Source organism: Sorghum bicolor, chromosome 9 (assembly GCF_000003195.3).
Source record: "Sorghum bicolor cultivar BTx623 chromosome 9, Sorghum_bicolor_NCBIv3, whole genome shotgun sequence".
Lineage (NCBI taxonomy): Eukaryota > Viridiplantae > Streptophyta > Magnoliopsida > Poales > Poaceae > Sorghum > Sorghum bicolor.
This window is the reverse complement of record NC_012878.2, coordinates 25,976,352-25,995,278: the sequence shown is the minus strand read 5'-3', so window position 1 is coordinate 25,995,278 and position 18,927 is coordinate 25,976,352. Positions and strand designations below refer to the sequence as shown.

General features: G+C 42.4%; 2 long non-coding RNA genes across 2 annotated transcripts; one reads left to right on the top strand and one right to left on the bottom strand.

The window, feature by feature from the left end:
- On the top strand, positions 7,239-8,477 carry LOC110430581. The gene is made up of 2 exons (XR_002447944.1): positions 7,239-7,614; positions 7,852-8,477. It is a non-coding gene; the product is annotated as an uncharacterized LOC110430581 (long non-coding RNA).
- Positions 9,364-10,204, bottom strand: LOC110430624. Its single transcript, XR_002448012.1, has 3 exons — positions 9,950-10,204; positions 9,775-9,862; positions 9,364-9,690 (listed from the first exon to the last, which is right to left on the bottom strand). It is a non-coding gene; the product is annotated as an uncharacterized LOC110430624 (long non-coding RNA).

The window sequence follows — 18,927 nt, the reverse complement described above, 5'->3', positions numbered from 1 at the left end:
AGGAGCGTGCTCGCGCACTGGAGGGCGAGCGAAAGGTCGGAGAAGTGCAGAAGACCAGGAACCGGGAGCTGGCTGGTAAAATCGGTTTTGACACGGTGAGTGTAAGTTTTTTAGTGTTGTAGCCTGATGTTGACTGTCCTCTTGTCTTAAACCTTGTCTCAGTGCTCAAGGCCAATATGAAGAAGCATGTCGAGGACCTGGTCAAAGACCGGGACTCGTGGAAGGCGAACTGCATTAAGATCTAGAAGGGAGTGGCCTCGGTGCTAGATCTGATCAGTCCGAAGCTCCCGAAGACCAGCCCCGCGCGTAGAGGCGGACTCCGGTTGAGAAAGCACAGCAAGCGTGGGGCTGGCTCCAGCAGTTCGTGAAGGACACCGGGGAATATGCTGGAGCCCAAGTCCTTATTAGTAGTGATGTGCTCAACAATGACGCTACTCTTTCGTCACTGAAGATTCCAAAAACGTCACATAAAATGTTTTGTGACGTTTTTGTGACGAAACGGTTTTTGTCATGGAACGCGCGTCACATTTTGCCTACGGTGACGAAATGGACATTTTCGTCATAGATGTGCATTCGTTCTATGATGAAACATGATATCGTCACAGAACTGGATTCAATCTATGACGTATTGTTTTCGTCATCGGTGTGTGTAGTTTTTGTCATGGTACGTCGTCCCGTCAGGCTGCCAAACGGCGTTTGCCACGCTGGCAGCTGACGTGGCTGCCACATGGTTACTGGCGTGGCACCTGATGTGGCTGCCACATGGCAGCTGACGTGGCTGACACGTGTATGCTGTAGTGGCACCTGACGTGGGCTGCCACGTGGCATCTGACGTGGCACCTGACGTGGACTGCCACGTGTCTGACGGTGTGGACATGTGGCTGCTGCCGTGACCTAACACGTGGCATCGTGTGATTAGTCCACGTGTCTAGCTGTTATTGCTTAATATTTTCGTCACCAAACAGAAGTTTAAAATCGTCGTAGAACTAAGTATTAAATTATGGAATGCCAATAGACAACATAGGTGCTCATACTGATTTGATTAGAAAATAAAAAATAATATTTGACATCAAAAGCTAACAAATTGAGTATTCTAAACTAGAAAACTTAAAGATTACTGAACATCACACAAGTCACTTGACACCACTAGGAAGACATAAACACAGTTCACCAGTACTAAACTTAAAACAGTACTACACTTGGTTCAAGTTACCACCATCAACATAAGGCATTGCATTAACAAAAGCACTAGCATGCCAATCACCAGCAGGTACAAGTTAATGTTAAGTCCTACTTCTAGCAGCTACGAGCATTGCTCATATTGAAGCATTGTTGAGGGACAAGATACGCTTGAGCAGCGCATTGTTCTCTTCCATTGCCTTGTTATTTTTCTCAGTCAGCTTCTTGTACTCCTCCAACTCCTGCTGTGTCCTCGCAAGCTTCTCCTCAGCTTCTTCACTTCTTTTCTTGAGAACATCAAGTTCATCTTGTACAGCAGCCATAGCCTCAGCTGCAAGTTCTTCCTGCAGTTGGCTTTCATTGCTTGATGATTTGGAGGATGGGACTTGTTTGATGCCAACACTCTTGAGGAATATGTTTGAGCTGTTCTGAGAGAGCACTTGCGACACAACCTGGACACTCGATACTGCTGTCTCACCTTCAGCAACAGGTTGTTCCCTCAAAGCTTCCATATTTGACTGAAACAAGAAAGACCCATAATTAGTTGTTACTTATTGCAATAATATGAGGAAAATATGACATAATATCTATTGTTGAAAATAAAAATCTATCGTACACTGCATTGATAGCTGATGCAACAAATGTACATAATCCATGAGACATTTATTTGTTCTTAACAAACTGAATGGAAATAGAAGTCATAAGCATATGATTATTACCCAACAACTATGTCTTGCTATATTGGATTGTCACCAGTTTTGATCAAAATACATGCACATACAAAGCAGGCAATGACATTTTTAATAATTTAAGTTCACACTACCATGTTCATGCATAAGAAAGCACTCGACTAATGCTTATTGCTTGTAATAGTGCAACAAAATCTATTACATCACACTACAAATGTATTCAGTAACAACATAAGCCACCCTACCAATAGTACTATTTTATTTTCTCTTAAACACTATGTTCTGGAAACCAATAGTTTAGGTCAATAGAAACTGCATATTAGGCACGAACTGCATATTTTTTTCTATTTTCTCTGATCAAACAAGTATAAAATAATGCCACAGAAACTGCATATTTTGTCCTCATAACCTTATGACCTAGAAACTGCAAATATGTTTTTTTCTCTGATCAAGAAGTACTTATTATTACATGAACTGAAGATTTCCTAACCTTATTACTAAAACTAGGCTCTGTTTTGCCGAAGCATCAACTAAAACTTGTAGGCAGCTGCAGATTGGTATAGAAATGACAAAATGGCATAGTTTAAGTGATTTGTGGACTTACAACAGCTTCTCTTGCTGGTTCACTGAGTCCATTTTTGGAGCTGGTATGGCAGCTCTTGAAGGCCTCCACCGCATCAAGTTCATCAAATTATTCTAAGCTGGGTTCAGCATTATTTCTATTCTGCTTTTGTTGGTTGACAATCAAGTCCAGTAAAGTTTTGTGAGATGAAATGCAAAATAACTTGTTAACTACAATAATGTACAAAGTTTTATTTACTCACATATGCATGCAAGTGTACCACATAGCTGCGAGAACCCGTAGCCTGATGATACTTGACTTTACTACGATTCTGCTTGTTCTTTACACATGATTCCTACAAGGGATTGAACATGTCACACTTGATTCACTTTTTCACTTGAAACTGAATGAGAAAGTAAAAGTGAGAAGATACCCATACCAGGTTCTTTGGATCAGACCACTTAGCCACTAGTGCCCTCCACTGTTCATCAGTCATGCTTGCAACCAGAGAAGATGTCCTAATCTCATTTGCTGGTATACCAATGAAATATTTCTTCTTAAGTCGATATCGCATCTGTCGCACCCCAGAGCGTAGCATATCGGTGCAAGCTTCCTTTGTTGCATTGTCTTCAGAGTTGATGGACAACCGCCCCTAGTCATCAGGCAATCAGTCAATTGCATAATTAGTTAGTCAATTCATGTTAAGCATACATGAAAGCCAACCAACTAAACAGTACTCAACTTACAGATAGCTTTTTCACAAAGTTGTCGTAATGTTGTTCGTTCTTCTTGTATTCTTTCCAATGAGTTAGGACAGGAACCCGATCCCGAATCACTACTCCAGCCTCAGATGCAAACTTGGCTGCTTGAACAGGTTCATGAGGCCTTCTTTTGCCTTCTTGAATAGATATGGGCATCCTCCTTCCCATAGCTTTGGTCATCCTATCTACATGTGTTCCCTTGGTGGGTGGCCTGGGCCTCCTTGGGGCTCGCTGTGCCGGACCTACAAAACAGATTTTGCATTAGTTTCATGGAAATCAGCAAAAGAGATGATATTTTTTATGACAACCAAACTTTAACTTGCCTTCCTCTGCAGTTATGTTGTCTTCATCACCACATGTGGTATCTTGAGCAGCAGCTCCACTTTCTTCCTCTCCAGTAGTAGTGTTAGTAACACCAACTCCATTGCTTGATTCTACAGCTGTAAAAGAGCTTTGTGGTATTTCTTCTTCATTCTGCCCATCTCTTGCTAAGGAATGAGGCCTTTTCGATGATCTTGTTTTGGTTTGCGTTGGTGACACCTCTAATCCTTCAAATGCCCTCACTCTTTTACTAGCCCTTACTCCTGGAGCCATGTTGTCACCTGTCTTCCTCCTCTTTGAAGCTTGGCCTCTAGAAGTATAGCCTGGAGGATACTGTGGAAAAAAACAAGTCTCAAACAAACTTTACTTGATAGTTGACAGTACAGATGGAAAATTATAAAAATATTTAAAGCTCAGGAAGCATTGCAGCAATATACATGATTGGTATAATACAACCATTTATAGGAATATAAGAAACTTACACTACCACTATAGATGGAATAGTAGGCAGCAATTTAAACCACAGGTAGAGGGAAAAACACTATTTGTATTACCTCATTGACTAACAAGTAATAAGAGTGATGACCAAATGAATGTTGGTTATTGGAAGAATTGAAAGTAGTGTAGTGAGAGAGTCCACCTTAGTTGCCAAGGGTTGTGGCTGATCATCAGATTCAGTGTCATCATCATCACTATCTCCTTGATCATCATCGTCAAGGAGATACTCCGATGAATCCGAATCTTCACTATTTGATTTCTTGTTTGCAGATCTTTTCCCCTTGTTTGATGCAGATTGAGGTATAGATTTTTTAAGATCAGTAGCTAATATTTTGAGTCCCAGATCTTCCATCTTCTTTTGAACTGCGGCCACGTGAGAATCCCTTCTTCTCTCATAGTCAGTTTTTGCAGGTTCTTACAAGAACAAGGAAAATGTGTCTATTAGAAAACAAATAGGACTGATCTAAGAGGTAATAGGTACTAATAAGAGGTAAGAGCTACAGGTTTTGTTGTACTGAAACTTTTGAAGCTAGCTAATAATATCATGAAGCAGCTAATTTGGCATTAGTTGTTGGTTTACTGATTCAGGTGGGTTTTCATTAGCTAATGTGTTCCTAATTGTGCATCAGTAACAATTATCATGAATTATCTATTGTATTGTATTCAACAAGGCATTTCCAGAATAGCTTACTTCAGCTTTGATAAGTTGGTAGCTATGGGACATTGTACACTGAATATAAATATTATAAAAAATAACAACAGTTAAGTACCAAGGAGGAAGCTATTCTTTTCTATTATGTTGACTGAACATTCAGTTTCACCATGAAATAGTAGACCAAAGTCAGCGAGTTCACACATTGGCATTTATTAAAAAGCTTAAACAGCTTAATTTCAGCAAATTATAATTAGATCACCGGCAATAACCAGCTTGCCCAGAAACATTAAATTTCTGGAACACAAACACCCACAGAATATTTGGTTAAAATTATGAAAAAACTAGGCGTTACACTCAACTCAGAAGTCGCCCTGAATTAATTGTAGCCCTGAATTTATTCATTCAATAACTTAATAATTTTGCACAACTATTTTCCTGAAAGTATTGCATTTAGTCTTTACCTTCAAACTGAAACTAAACTAAACTAAATTATTTTTGTTACCAATTCAGTTTGAACTAAAAGAGCACAGAAGCAAATGGAAAAGTATCGCCTGTTGTTTTCTCTGAATATAGCTTCATCTGTCACCAAATATGTGCATGGTTCATGGGTTCCACTACTCAATATTTTTATTTAATGCAGCACAGAAATTAATCAATTGCTAATTAATTGTAGCATATATGTTCATCCATTGCTAACAAAATTTGTAAATGAATTGTAGCAGATTTTTAAAGTATGCTAACACTGAAGAAGTACATGACAATTTGCAGGTATATTTGTTTATCTTCCAGTTTTTTCCCCTAGTACCTTGCTTCACAGACAAGCAGAAGGAATTCATAGGAACATGAGGTTTACTTATCTTGAATAACTAAATGACCAATCCAGGGTCCACAAAACACTCCAAATTAATACTTAAATTACATATCCAGTAAATTAGGGGCAAGTGAGGTTTCTTTGCGTGATTACAGGTTCAACTCAATGTTTCTGCTTACACAATTTTTTTGAAAAACTGAAGTACAAAGACTGAAGGGGGCAAACAAACCCTAAAGCACATCAGCAAGACCATCTGTCCTAAATTCAATGCTACTACCCAAATTGTTCACAGAGCAGTCGGTACTAGCAATAAAATTGAAGTATTAGGAGTCGAGGCAAAGGATTCGGCTTACCTTGTTCTTGTTCTGCAGGTCTGTTCCTACCTTGACCCCTTGTTGCCACCATTGGTCGTCAGCCACGAGCCCGTCGGCGGCGGTCGTCAACGGGGAAGAAGATGGTGATGCAGACCTAGTGCTCGTCAGCGGTGGCGTCAACGAGGAAGAAGGCGGGGATGCATGTGATCCACTTCTCGGTGATGAGAGACAGGGATGTGGCGATTGAGCTCGGCGAGGACGCAGCTTGGCGGGCGAGGATGCAGGTCGTCGATGGCGGCTAGGGTTTAGAAAGGTGGGGGAGAGAGGATTAGTGGCCGCGGGGTGAGGAGGGAGGGGGGGAAATGGATACGTGAAGCATTATCCTTCCAAAATTTTTGGCGGAAATTTTTTTAGGATGCAACTTTTTCCCGCGCCTGGTAGAGGTTGTGGTACCTTGCGGTACATGTTCAAGTAAAATTTTGCTCCAATACTGACAGACACACTAGAATGGCACAATGGCAAGGCTCTTTCAGTTAGATCGTGAGGTTGTGGGTTCAAAGGCTATGGTGGCCATATTTTTTACTTCATTTTTGGTATTAACTATTTTTGTGATTTATGTATCATCATGGTTTCTGCCATACTTTTAATTAGTTTTTTAGATAAAGCTAGTTTTTTAATTAGTACAATTTTCCTTATTGAGTAGCTCATTTATTTTAAAAATTCTTATTACATTTGGTATCTATTAATGTAGCGTGTTTGGATCTGACATTGTTCATGTAGCGTGTTACGGGTCATCATTGTTGATCATTTTTCCCTATTCAACTTTCTTTTTCTACCTGACACGAAGCGTAGGGCACCACCGCGCCACTCTAGTTTGTTGCAAAACTAATAAGGATACAAGGCTCAATAGATTAACTCATGTAGGAAATCTTGAAACTAATAAGGACACCTTACTTTGGTGTATGATCATGGCAACACTTTAATTTTGTGTGTGATCATGACATAAAAAGATTCATATTATTTAGACAGTTTGGTCGTATACATCCCTTACACTCATTAACATCTAACTTTTTTACTTATTTGTAGTCATCATTATACACCAAAATGAGGTTTCATTGAAAGGATTTAAATTTTAGTATTGTGTAGTCATTGAACAAAGAAGTACAATAATATCACCAAAATGTAATAAGAAGTGGGTTGGTTCAAAAAAATAAAATAAATGAAATAATTAAGAAATATTAAACTTATTTAAAAAGTAATAAACAAAAAAGTTAAAAAAGCACCAAAAAAGTGCCACAGTATGGGTCGAACACAAGAGCTTCAGCTCAAACTCTACAAGCCTTACCATTGCGCTATTCATGTGAGTTTGTTAGTTTCCGAGCGCGGTTCCACATATACGATAACAAATCATGCATCCCTTGTGTTGTTTATGTGGATGAGGAACGGGTACTGAAGTCTGAAGCTGCATCCAAGCCTGCTGCGGCCGCCGCATCGTGCTAGCTCCACGCCGCCTCGGTGTGCACGCCAGGCCGGCGCCCTGACGAGCTCGCGAGGGCACATCGGCTGCCAAGCTAGGCAATGGCCCCATCCCAAGGCCTCCGCCGCCACCCCGACGAGCGTGCCAGGCCGTGGCCCCATCCCAAGGCCTCCGTCGCTACCCTGATGAGCGCGCCAGGCCGCAGCCCCATCCCAAGGTCTCCATCGCCGCCTCGACGAGCGCGCCAGGCCACGGCCCCATCCCAAGCCTCCACCTCCGACCCGCCACGCTGCTAGAGATCCGCCACCGTGCTACTGGGCTATTTGTACGGTGCTCCGCCGCCACCGGTATGATTCCCAATTTCCTATTTCGTTTACTTATCTGTGAAGCTGCATTAATTTGTTTTGGACAAATTAGTCATGATTTTGACAATAATTCCTAGCTTGCCAGCTGACTGTTAATCGTGCCATGTATAATGGTAATCTTTTTTACTCATATGCACAAATGTGAAGCAATGCTATTCTTGCTTGCTGTTACTGTTAAACATATCTTATTCTTTTTTCACTTTTTTGCCATTTCGACAGCAATGGAGCAAGGATACTTCTGGCCTTCTAGGTGCAGCTTGTTTGACTGCATTTTTCACTGTAAAAGAAGAGTTGTCCAGGGTCAGAGAATGGTGCACATTTTTTCTTTGTAGCTAGTCAGCAATTTTCTGAGTGCATTTTGTTCAGGATCAGAGAATGGTGCACATGCACACTCTATGATGTAATGGCCTTTCTTATTGTACTGTATCTGTGATAGAGCCAATTTGATAATCTGGTATCAATAATTTGTAAATGTAGGATCTAAGCATTTCTGATGTCGTAAACTTGCCGTCGCCTGTCATGGCAAGGGCCTCAAGATCCAGATGGCTTCTTCAGCTTGGCTGGCTGTAGCTAATCTGTAGGAACTCCTCTCACTTGTTACTGCTGCAGATGTTGGTGGAGCTGTGTTGTACTGACTTCTAAGTCATATGTAACTGTGAATTTAGGTGTGGTAGTGCTTATTAGCAAATGAAAGGATTTGTACAGTGTGTTGTAATGACTCATGAGCAGCCATGTAATGTTCTCCAGGCTATACGAAATGTAAGCCTCAACAATGTATCAATTCTAGCAGTAGCTTGCTGCTAGTAATAAAAGTGTAAGAACAAGAGGAATTATTGTTCAGCTTATATATTTCACCCTTGAGGCAGTTACTGTTCAGCTTGTGTACATGTCACTGTTAATTGCATCCTTCAAGCATAGAATTCAAGAATTTCACAGTATTGCAGTAAATGTTTGGGGTAACCTTCAAGCATACAACTGAGTCATGATGCACAACATAAGAATTTCGACAAGAATTTCTAGGAAAACCAAAATAGTACTGCAGTAAATGTTTGGGGTAACATTCAATCATACAACTGAGCCATGAAGCACAGCATAAGAATTTCGACAAGAATTTCTGGGAAAACCAAAATAGTACTGCAGTAAATGTTTGGGGTAACCCAAAATGTATAAAAAATAAATGAAAATATAGAAAGCAGCAAAACAATTTTTTGACTCAAAATTCTAGGAAAACCAAAACAGTACTGCAGTGTAGGGACATCTCACTAGCCCATTCTATGAATCATCATCTTCATCATCATCTAGGTACATGTCATCATTGTTATCATTGTCACCATCACTACAGTATTGTAGTAATGCATCATCTTCCTCCTCATCCTCACTATCTTCATGAATAGTAGGTTGCTTCTTGCTTCTTATAAGGTCTTGTGAATTTTCTTGAATTATAGTGGCTTCTCCACCTTGATTATTGTCCCTAACCTCATTATCATCACCTGCTTCCACTACATGCTCAGTATCAGAACAATAATCATCCTGATGCACATCATGACTAGCCTCATCTTTTTCAGCCACATCGAAAATATTTCTATGTTCAAATTTCTAAACAACTCGCCAATCTTTACCTAAAGATGTGTCTTGTAGGTAAAAAACCTTTTTTGATTGAGTTGCTACGATGAAAGGATCACTCTTGTACCATAATGACTGCACATTGATGGCTTTGAAATGTCCATCATCTCGAGCTCCTCTAGACTTGCCGTCTTGGTTGAACCAATCGCATCGAAACAGAACCACTGTCCGACGGACTTGAAAATTTGAGTTATATTCGAACTCAGTTACCTCTTTAAGGACACCATAAAAATCTATGTCGCTCCCATTATGTGAACCTTCAGTCATTACACCGCTATTTTGTGTCATTAGGTACTTCTCACGATCCACAGTGATATAACGCACTCCATTAACCTTGCAAGCTGCACAAGTCTTCACTCGTAGATCTGGGCCACATGACAGTGCCCATAGTCCTTCGCTAATCGATTCTGGATTCTCCTTGCGTTTGTTCTCAATCTGTTACAACAAAAGCAGATAAATAATTATATTCCCATACTAATGCATTTACTAAACCTACTAACACAACGTGTACTGACTTACATGACACTGAAACCACTTTGCAAATCCTTGTTAAACAATTCTATTAACATCATGCGCACCTTGCAGCAGTAGCTCTTCCCTGTACAAGCTGCAGGTAAAAGTTTAGGCATAAGATAAATTTGTAAATTTATAATTAAAGCATAAACTAAATCTCAAACAAGTAAAGGATACTTACTCCACATATTCCTCAACTTCATCACAATTATTTAGAACATACCAAACTAACTTATTGAGGACAGCATTATCAATGTATTGGATCCTATTAGATCCAACAAGAGTAACACCATTCTTAAAAATAGATATGTCATCAGGCAATGGCATTTCTCCACCACTGCCATCATCCTGGTTAAATCTAGTCTCAATATCCTCCATGTACCTAGAACAAAAAGTCAAGGTGACACTTGCCATATATGCCTCAGCAATAGATCCTTCTGGCCTAGCCCTATTCCTTACAAAATTCTTCAAAGTGCCTAGCCGCCTTTCTATTGGGTACATCCATCCGTACTGAACAGGTCCTCTAAGCAGTGCCTCATCAGGAAGATGCACAGCCAAGTGCACCATGACATGAAAGAAGGCGGGTGGAAAGATTTTCTTAAGTTTGCATAGGATCAATGGAATTTCTTCTTTCAGTCGTTTGACAACATCTATCCTTAGATTACTACTGCATAGTTCCCTGAAGAAGGTCCCAAGCTCTGCAATTGCTTCTTATACCTCCTTCCTCACTAGACCTCTTAGGCCTGCAGGTATGATTCTTTGCAGGAGTATGTGGCAAGAATGTGTTTTCATCTTTCCAACCATCTTCACTTATGTATCTTCCGAGGTTAGCCGCATATCCATCAGGAAACTTGATACCTTTGAGAAACTTACAAAACTCAATTTTCAGATCCTTCCCCAACACATATGGAGCGTGTGGAGTAGTAACTGAGTTGCCGTCCTATTGTAAGTGCAATTCAGGTCTTATGCCCATATTATGCAAATCTAGCCTAGCATTGGTTGTGTCCTTGGCCTTCCCCTACACATTGAGCAATGTGCCAAGAATGTTTTCACATATGTTTTTCTCTATGTGCATCACATCAAGATTATGTGGAAGCTTCAAATGTTTCCAATATGGCAATCTCCACAAACCAACTTTGCGGCTATAAATCCTTGGACCCTCATTGCGCTTCCTTTTATTTCCAATAATTTCCGGATGCTTCCCTGGCCTTACATTTTTCACCTTCTCTAGCTCCTCCATTACCTCCTCCAAAGTGAACTTGCTTGGCTGATCTTTCTTTTCATGTTTACCATCGAAAGCCAAGCTTCTCCGCCATTTATGTTTTATTGGAAGGTAATGATGATGTCCAATGTAACATAGCTTATTCCTTATAGCCTGAGATAACGGATCTTTGTCACAATGAATACATGCATAATACCATTTTGTTGTTCGCCCTGATAACGTGCACAATGCTGGAAAATCATGTATACACCACAGCACGGCAGCACGAAGGTCCAACTTCCGACCAGTACATGCATCCAATGTGCTAACACCCTCCCATAGTTCAAGCAGTTCTTCAATAAGGGGCTCAAGGAACAAATCAAAATCCTTTCCTGGAGATTTTGGACCTGGGATGAGTAAAGCCATAAAGCAGTTTGCTAGATTCACGCATTCCCATGGTGCGAGATTCAGTGGAGTCAGAAGCACTGGCCACATACTATACTGGGTACTCATGTTGCCAAACGGATTGAATCCATCGGTAGCTAAGGCAAGCCTCAGGTTCATCAGCTGCAAATGTTGGTTCCCTTTTGTCAAACTCCTTCCATGCTTCCCCATCAGCTGGATGGCTCATTACATTGTCGACTGGTGTCCTCATTTTCTTGTGCCATTGTGTTTCCTCAGAAGTTTTCTTTGATGCAAAAATAATTTTCAACCTTGGCAAAAGAGGAAAATGCATCAATACCTTGTGTGGAACCTGCTTGGTCCTTGTTTCATCTTGCCATCTAGACGTCTTGCATACTGGGCACACATTAACTTTTTCATATCTCTTCCGAAACAACACACAATTGTTCTTGCACACATGGATGTTTTTGAAAGCAAGCCCCACTTCTCCAAGATACTTCTTGGCCTCATCATATGATTTTGGCAACTCACTCTGAGGGAATCCAGATGACAACAACTTCATCATTGTGGAAAATGCTATATTGCCGATTCGATAACGAGACTTGATATACAACATCCTCACCATAAAAGAGAATTTTGAATGGCTAGAACCTAGGCTAAGTGACTTCTTGGCATCTTCAAGGACTCTTGCAAACCTTGGTTGTTCCCTATCAGCCTCTGCCACAGCATACAGATCTCCTATCAACTCTGGTACTCCGTGATCCTCATCATAATCATCAACAGGCACATCCACATGAATCCCAAAGTCATGATCACTCGCTTCAACCTCCTGCTCTACATTTTCAACTACTGCAGCATCTTCCGACTCCCCGTGGTGAATCCACCTGGTGTATGTAGCTGACATTCCATAAATGTGTATATGGTCGCTAACATCATCCTGAGGCAACATACTTTGATTAAGACATTTGCGGCATGGACAAAGTATATGGCTGTCTTTGGGGTATCTTTCGCTAACAAATTCCATGAACTCTTCAACTCCTTTCTTATATGCAGTTGTGAATTGTATCCCATAAACCCAACTTCTATCCATCTGTTTTGACAATACAATTTGTAAAAAACAAATGAGAGTAAATTCAACAAAAAACAATTCAAACGTTGTACTGTGCATAATATATTTAAAAATTTTCAAAAACAATTCAAACCTTGTACTATGCCCGTGTACGTCGCTTCACCGCAGTTCTCCCCCAAGTGTGTCGCTGCTAGCCAATGCAACTGTGCATGCCCTGCATACATACATGACAATAAAATTCAAAAACAAATCACACACATGCATGTATGTATAAAAATTCAAAAGCAAATCACACACATGCATATATACGTAGGCACGCACTCTGATCGCCGACGATCGTCGGCGCTGGTGCTCTATCCCACGCACGCCACCGCACACCACGAGGTGCTCTGCCCGCCACACACACTTGTCGACGTTGATACTATTGTGCTTCCCGCCCCTGCGCAACTCTGACAGCGCCGATCACCCGCTGCAAGATGCCGTGAAGCCCCTGTGGATACCTCCACGCAATTTAGGGCCACGACACTACGAAAGCAGCCGCCACGAACGCCTACGAGAGCAGCCGCCGCACGTATATGCGATGAAGTGGACAGGGCCCAACTCGATCGATACATGGTAAAAATATCAAGACAAATCATGTTGTTAGTACAAATACTCACCCAGACATGCAATAGACACAAAAGCCCAGGAGTTCGAGTGGTAGCACCTCCTTCCTTCCTAGCGGCAGGTCGCGAGTTCGAAGGGTGAACTCTCCCGTGCGGGGGTAATGTTTTTGCAAAAAATGAGAGCAACGGGGAATCCTGTTGGTGGACTTGCACGTTGTCTCCGTGGGCCCGCAGCGCAACGTGTCAGCCACCATGGCACTATATTGGGACCCACTACCATGTCGTCATTCTAGGACCCACCACTGTGGGCCTGTAGCGCCACGTGTCAGCAGCCACGTCCCGACAGTGGGACCCACTACCACGTCGTTAAGGTGGGACCCGCCATCGTGGGCCCGTAGCGCCACGTGTCTGTTGGCACGTCCTGACAGTGGGACCGCATGCCCACGTCATCAAGGTTGGGACCCGCTAGTGGGACCATGGCGCAATGTTCTCAAGGTGGTACTGGAAGCAGACAATCAATGATGATTTAGTGTTCCTGTTGTATGACGATTATTTTGTTTTTGTCATTATCTTTCGTGCCTAAGCTCGGTCACTAGTGACTAATGATGAATCTGCATATTTTGTCATAGAATACTCTCATTCTATGACGAAATACACAATTGTCACTAGTGAATCGTCATTGATTAACAGGTTTCTAGTAGCATGGTACGTGCTCACTACCCCCTGGTCGATCTGTCCCGCCTGGAGGGGGGATACCCCAAGGAGGTCGGTCCGAAAGAGGCAGATGACCTTCGTGTCAGCCTGCTAGACCTGTCATTGACAGTGATCGGCGACGTCAACCTTTGCGGGACATCAACTCCCCCTTGTCAACCAGGGTCGGAAAGGTCGACCATGGAGTGGTCGGAGGCGTCGGTTGTGGGGGGTGGGCGATCAGCGCCTGCGGTCTCGACCAGCCAGGCGCCGGTGGCCCCGACCTGTTCAATGGTACCGGAGGCCCGTACAAGCGAGCAGCCCGAGCAGCAGGCCCCGGTGTAGTCTGTAGGCGTAGACTAGGAACCGCCCAGAGGGGCTTTTATTGTAAACTTTGTTTGAAAAGTTTGTAATAAAGTCTATATTTATGAACCATGGTTTTGAGCGTTGTAAATAATTTGTGAGAGTGATGTATCACTGAAATGAATATTGTTGGGTACCCTTTTTTTATTTCATTGTGTGGCGTGTCGAGAACAAGCAATGTCGTTCTTATTGAATATTCTGCATATGAAGAGGTATAGAGCAAAAAACAAAACTTATTATTATTCATAAGGAAAAAGATACAAGTAAAATGTACTGCTTCTAGGGGTAAAAATGTCGTAGTTTGTCTATGTGTCATGAGTTAGGCAGACTTGTTACGTCTGGGTAAGCCTGTCTGTAAGAAGTGGGGTGCATGACTTCGGCGACCACAAAAGGTCCCTCCCAGGGCGTGGATAGCTTGTGCATTCCTTCCTGGCTTGTTTTCCATTTGAGCACCAGATCACCGACCACGAAGGAGCGCTCTTTGATGTTTTTGTTGTAATATCGTCGCATAGCTTCGAGGTACTTTGCTGTTTGGAGGCAAGAGTCTAATCGTTTCTCCACTATGTAATTGATTTCAAGTTCTCTAGCGTGGTCTGCTGAATACTAGTCAAAATGCTCGACTCTTGGAGATCCGAACACTATGTCGGAGGGGAGCACCGCCTCGGCCCCATATACCATGAAATAGGGAGATACACCAGTGTTCTGACTAGGTTGCATTCGGAGACCCCAAACAACAGCTGGCAATTCTTTCATCCACCTTCCTAGTGCTTTGTCATTTTCCTTGTACAGCCTCTTTTTTAAGGCGTCTACAATCATCCCATTGGCTCGCTCGACTTGTCAGTTGGCTCGGGGATGAGCTACCGACACATACTTTATGACTATGCCTCTGTCATCACAGAAGTCCCAGAATGTAGTGCTAGTGAAATGGGTACCCAAGTCGGTGATTATGCTGTTAGGAACCCTGAATCGGTGTATGATTTGATTGAGGAATTCTACAATTTTTTCTGAAGTTGCTTTGACCAAGGGCATGTACTCGTTCCACTTGGAGAACTTGTCGACCAGCACAAATACGAACTTGAAATTGTCGGGAGTGGGTTTGAATGGCCCAATCATGTCTAGGCCCCAGCAGGCGAATGGCCAAGATGATGGTATCGTCTGGATTTCGTGAGCGGGTATATGAGTCCTCTTGGTGAAGAACTGACAACCCTCGCATCACCGGACCAGCTTCCCGGCGTCGGCCACAGTGGACGGCCAGTAAAATCCTGCTCGGAAAGCTTTTCTGACCAGCGTTCGAGAGGCTACGTGATTGCCACAGGATCCAGCGTGTATGTCGTCTAGCAGCTTGATGCCATCGTCTTGGGTGATGCACTTTAACAAGTCTTCTAAATTGGCGTTCTTGCGCATAAGTCGACAGTCGACCAGTATGTAGTTTCTAGATCATCGAATGAGGCATTTGTTCTCAGTCTTGTCTTGAAAACCAGAATCGTCCAAGAGATACTTAATGAAAGGCGTGCGCCAGTCAACGCTGCTTGTTGTCGGAGTGGCATCCTGGACAAGTAGTGCCTCGTTGTTTGTTTATCGACCAGGTCGTTTCCGATGCTTGGTTTGTCAATGTCTTGGACGAAAACGCCTTGTGGAATCTGGGCCTGGGATGATCCTATCTTTGACAGCGCATCTGCTACTTGATTCTTGTCCCGGACTACGTGTATGTATTCTATTCCATAAAAATTTGCTTCCCATTTGCGGATCTCCTTGCAGTACAGATCCATTTTATCGTGAGTCGTGTCCCACTCCTTATTTAACTGGTTAATGACCAGGGCGGAGTCGCCATGGACGTAAAGGTGCTTGACTCCTAATTCCACGGCCAGCCGTATGCCATGTGAGCATCCTTCGTACTCGGCCACATTGTTGGACGCCGGGAAGAGGATTCTAAGGATGTAACGTAGTTTGTCCTTGTTTGTGAAATGAAAAGGATCCTGGCGCCAGCGCCGTTGATGTTTAAGGACCCGTCAAAAAACATTAACCAGTGGTCGGAGATATCCAGAGCAGGCGGTGCATGGAGATCTATCCATTCTGTGATGAAGTCGACCAGGGCTTAAGATTTGTTGGTTGTACGACTCTGGAAATCCAACGAAAAGGGGCATAGCTCCATAGCCCATTTTACAATTCTATCATTAGCGTTCTTATTGTGCAAGATGTCCCCTAGTGGAAAGCTTGTAGTTACTATGATGCGATGGCCATTGAAATAATGTTTCAACTTTCTAGAAGTGATTAGAATAGCACAGATTAACTTTTGTATCTGGGGGTACCTAGTCTTGGACTCGTTTAGAACTTTGATTATGAAGTATACTGGATGCTGGATTTTGTAGACGTGGCCCGGTTCGTCCCGCTCTACTACAAGCATCGTGGAGATGACCCGGTCGGTTGCCGCGATGTAGAGGAGTAGGTCCTTGTTAGGTTGAGGCGCAGTGAGTACAGGAGGTGAAGTGAGGAAAACCTTGAGCTGTGTGAAAGTAGCGTCGGCTTCCTCGGTCCAGGAGAATTTTTCGGATGCTTTTAGCAGTCTGAAGAAGGGGAGCCCTTTCTCTCCCAGTCTACAAATGAATCGGCTAAGAGCAGCCATGCATCTTGTGAGTTTCTGGACATCTTTTACGTTTCTAGGTGGTCGCATATCGAGCACCGCCCTAACTTTTGAGGGGTTCGGTCATATGCCGTTGCGGCTGACGACGTTACCGAGCAGTATGCCGGAAGGGACCCCAAAGATGCACTTTTTGGGGTTAAGCTTCCACTTGTATCTATTTAGCGCTTTAAAGGTGCGGTCTAGGTTGTCGATCAGAGTGATGGCGTCTCTAGTTTTGACGACAATGTCATCGACGTAGGCTTCAACAAGGTCGTCGCGTATCTCGTCATGGAGACATTGCTGAATAGCATGTTGGTAAGTGGCTCTGGCATTTTTTAGTCCAAAGGACATGGTGGTGTAGCAGTATGCTCCAAAGGGAGTGATGAAAGAGGTTAATCTGGTCGTCCTCTTTTAACGAGATCTGGTTATAACCAGAGTAGCAGTCAAGAAAAGAGAGTAATTCGCATCCGGCCGTTGAATCAACCACCTCGTCTATGTGGGGGACACCGAAAGGATCTTTAAGATCAGTGTAATCAACACACATTCTTCATTCATTATTCTTTTTCCTTACAAGGACCGGAATAGCGAGCCAATCGGGATGATACACTTCGTTAATAAACCCGGCTGCTAAAAGCCGTGTAATATCTGTCCCAATAGCCTCCTTTTTGTCGCGAGCAACCATCGTAGCTTCTACTTGATTGGTCTTGCGGTCTTCGAGACGTTTGTTGACGGTCCTTAAGTATCAAATTTAATTATCAAATAAACAAAGAAAAGGATCCAAATGAAATCAACATCTAGACTTAGGGTTTTATCTGATAGAATTCCACGAGTTTTGGTGTTTGTCTATTTCTGCAGGGGGTTATCAGGAAATACGAAAGAAAGGCCCACACGTCGGGATTACATAGAGATATCAACATGCCGCACAATTATCTTACATCTAGAAGACTCCAGAAGCCACGGGAAGCAAGCGGAGGCCGAACGGGGCCAGAGGCAGGGCGCCCGCCCTCCTGCCCTGGGCGCCCGCCTCCTCTCTGAGTCCAATCAGGAATCTGTTTCGTGGGAGATCTCCACCGACCTAAAGGATCAAGGATAACCGTTCAATCTATGTCGGTTTGATCCAACGGCCCATATTCACTTGAAGGGACTATAAAACCAGACCCCCTGGCCCCTGGAGGAGAGAGCCTCTCAACCCTAATTCATTATTCCTCAAGGGAGAAGAAGCCTCTGATCAAGATTAGAGCCACCACATCAATTAGACATCTAGATTAGCATAGCTACATAGGATTAGAACTAGAAGGAGTCAATCTTCGATTGGTTTCCGGATCTGTCAAGAGGATCCTTGGTAATTCTCTAATTGTGCTTCTAATTGTTCTTCTAATTATCTTTGTTCTTCAATATTATGAATATGACTTTGTTCTATTTCAATATATTGCTTATGACTTTGCTCTACTTGCTTATATTCAAGATTATATTGTTCTTAGTTTGTCATAGTTATGTACTTGGCTTAGTTAGATTGGATCTATATACATGCTTAGGATCGTATAGCGTTTATCCATCGGATCCATGGGTAAATGATAGATATTGTGTAGGCGTGGTGCTTATACCGTATTTATCTGCGATTGTACCCAATATGCCAGATCGTGGGGTAGTTCGTGATAGTGACAGCTTCATTGATTCTTATATAGTCCCCCTCCCGTGTATTGGGCTGGCAGAGTAATATTATTACAGGGGAGTGATTGCTATGTTTCTCATTTACCTTGCTAATATCACTATGCATGGGCGTAGTCTTGTCTCACAATGATTGCTAAGTATGCTTGCACTAATTCTGATAATGCTAGACTATATAGTTAAGAATAACTTAGGGAATATTCTTGTAGTTCGTTCTAATACCATGTTAATGACTTTCTAGAGTATCTAATTGAGGTGCTTATCATATTTATATGTGGCTGATCAGATTAATTATCTTTGTCACTATTCATTACTTTATATATCCTTTATGTGACACTTATCCCTGTATGAAAGAGTTAGATAACTGTTCTTAATTATACATGCAATGATAGATGCTCAATCTCATATTCTATTCTGTAATCAATATTGACGATTGTTAATCCCTTCCTAGTGGTAAAAATATAAATAACGATACCTGGAATACTTCCCGGTTAAAATGCTACATCGGTATTAATCTGTGCGCTTGCAGATCCCATTCATT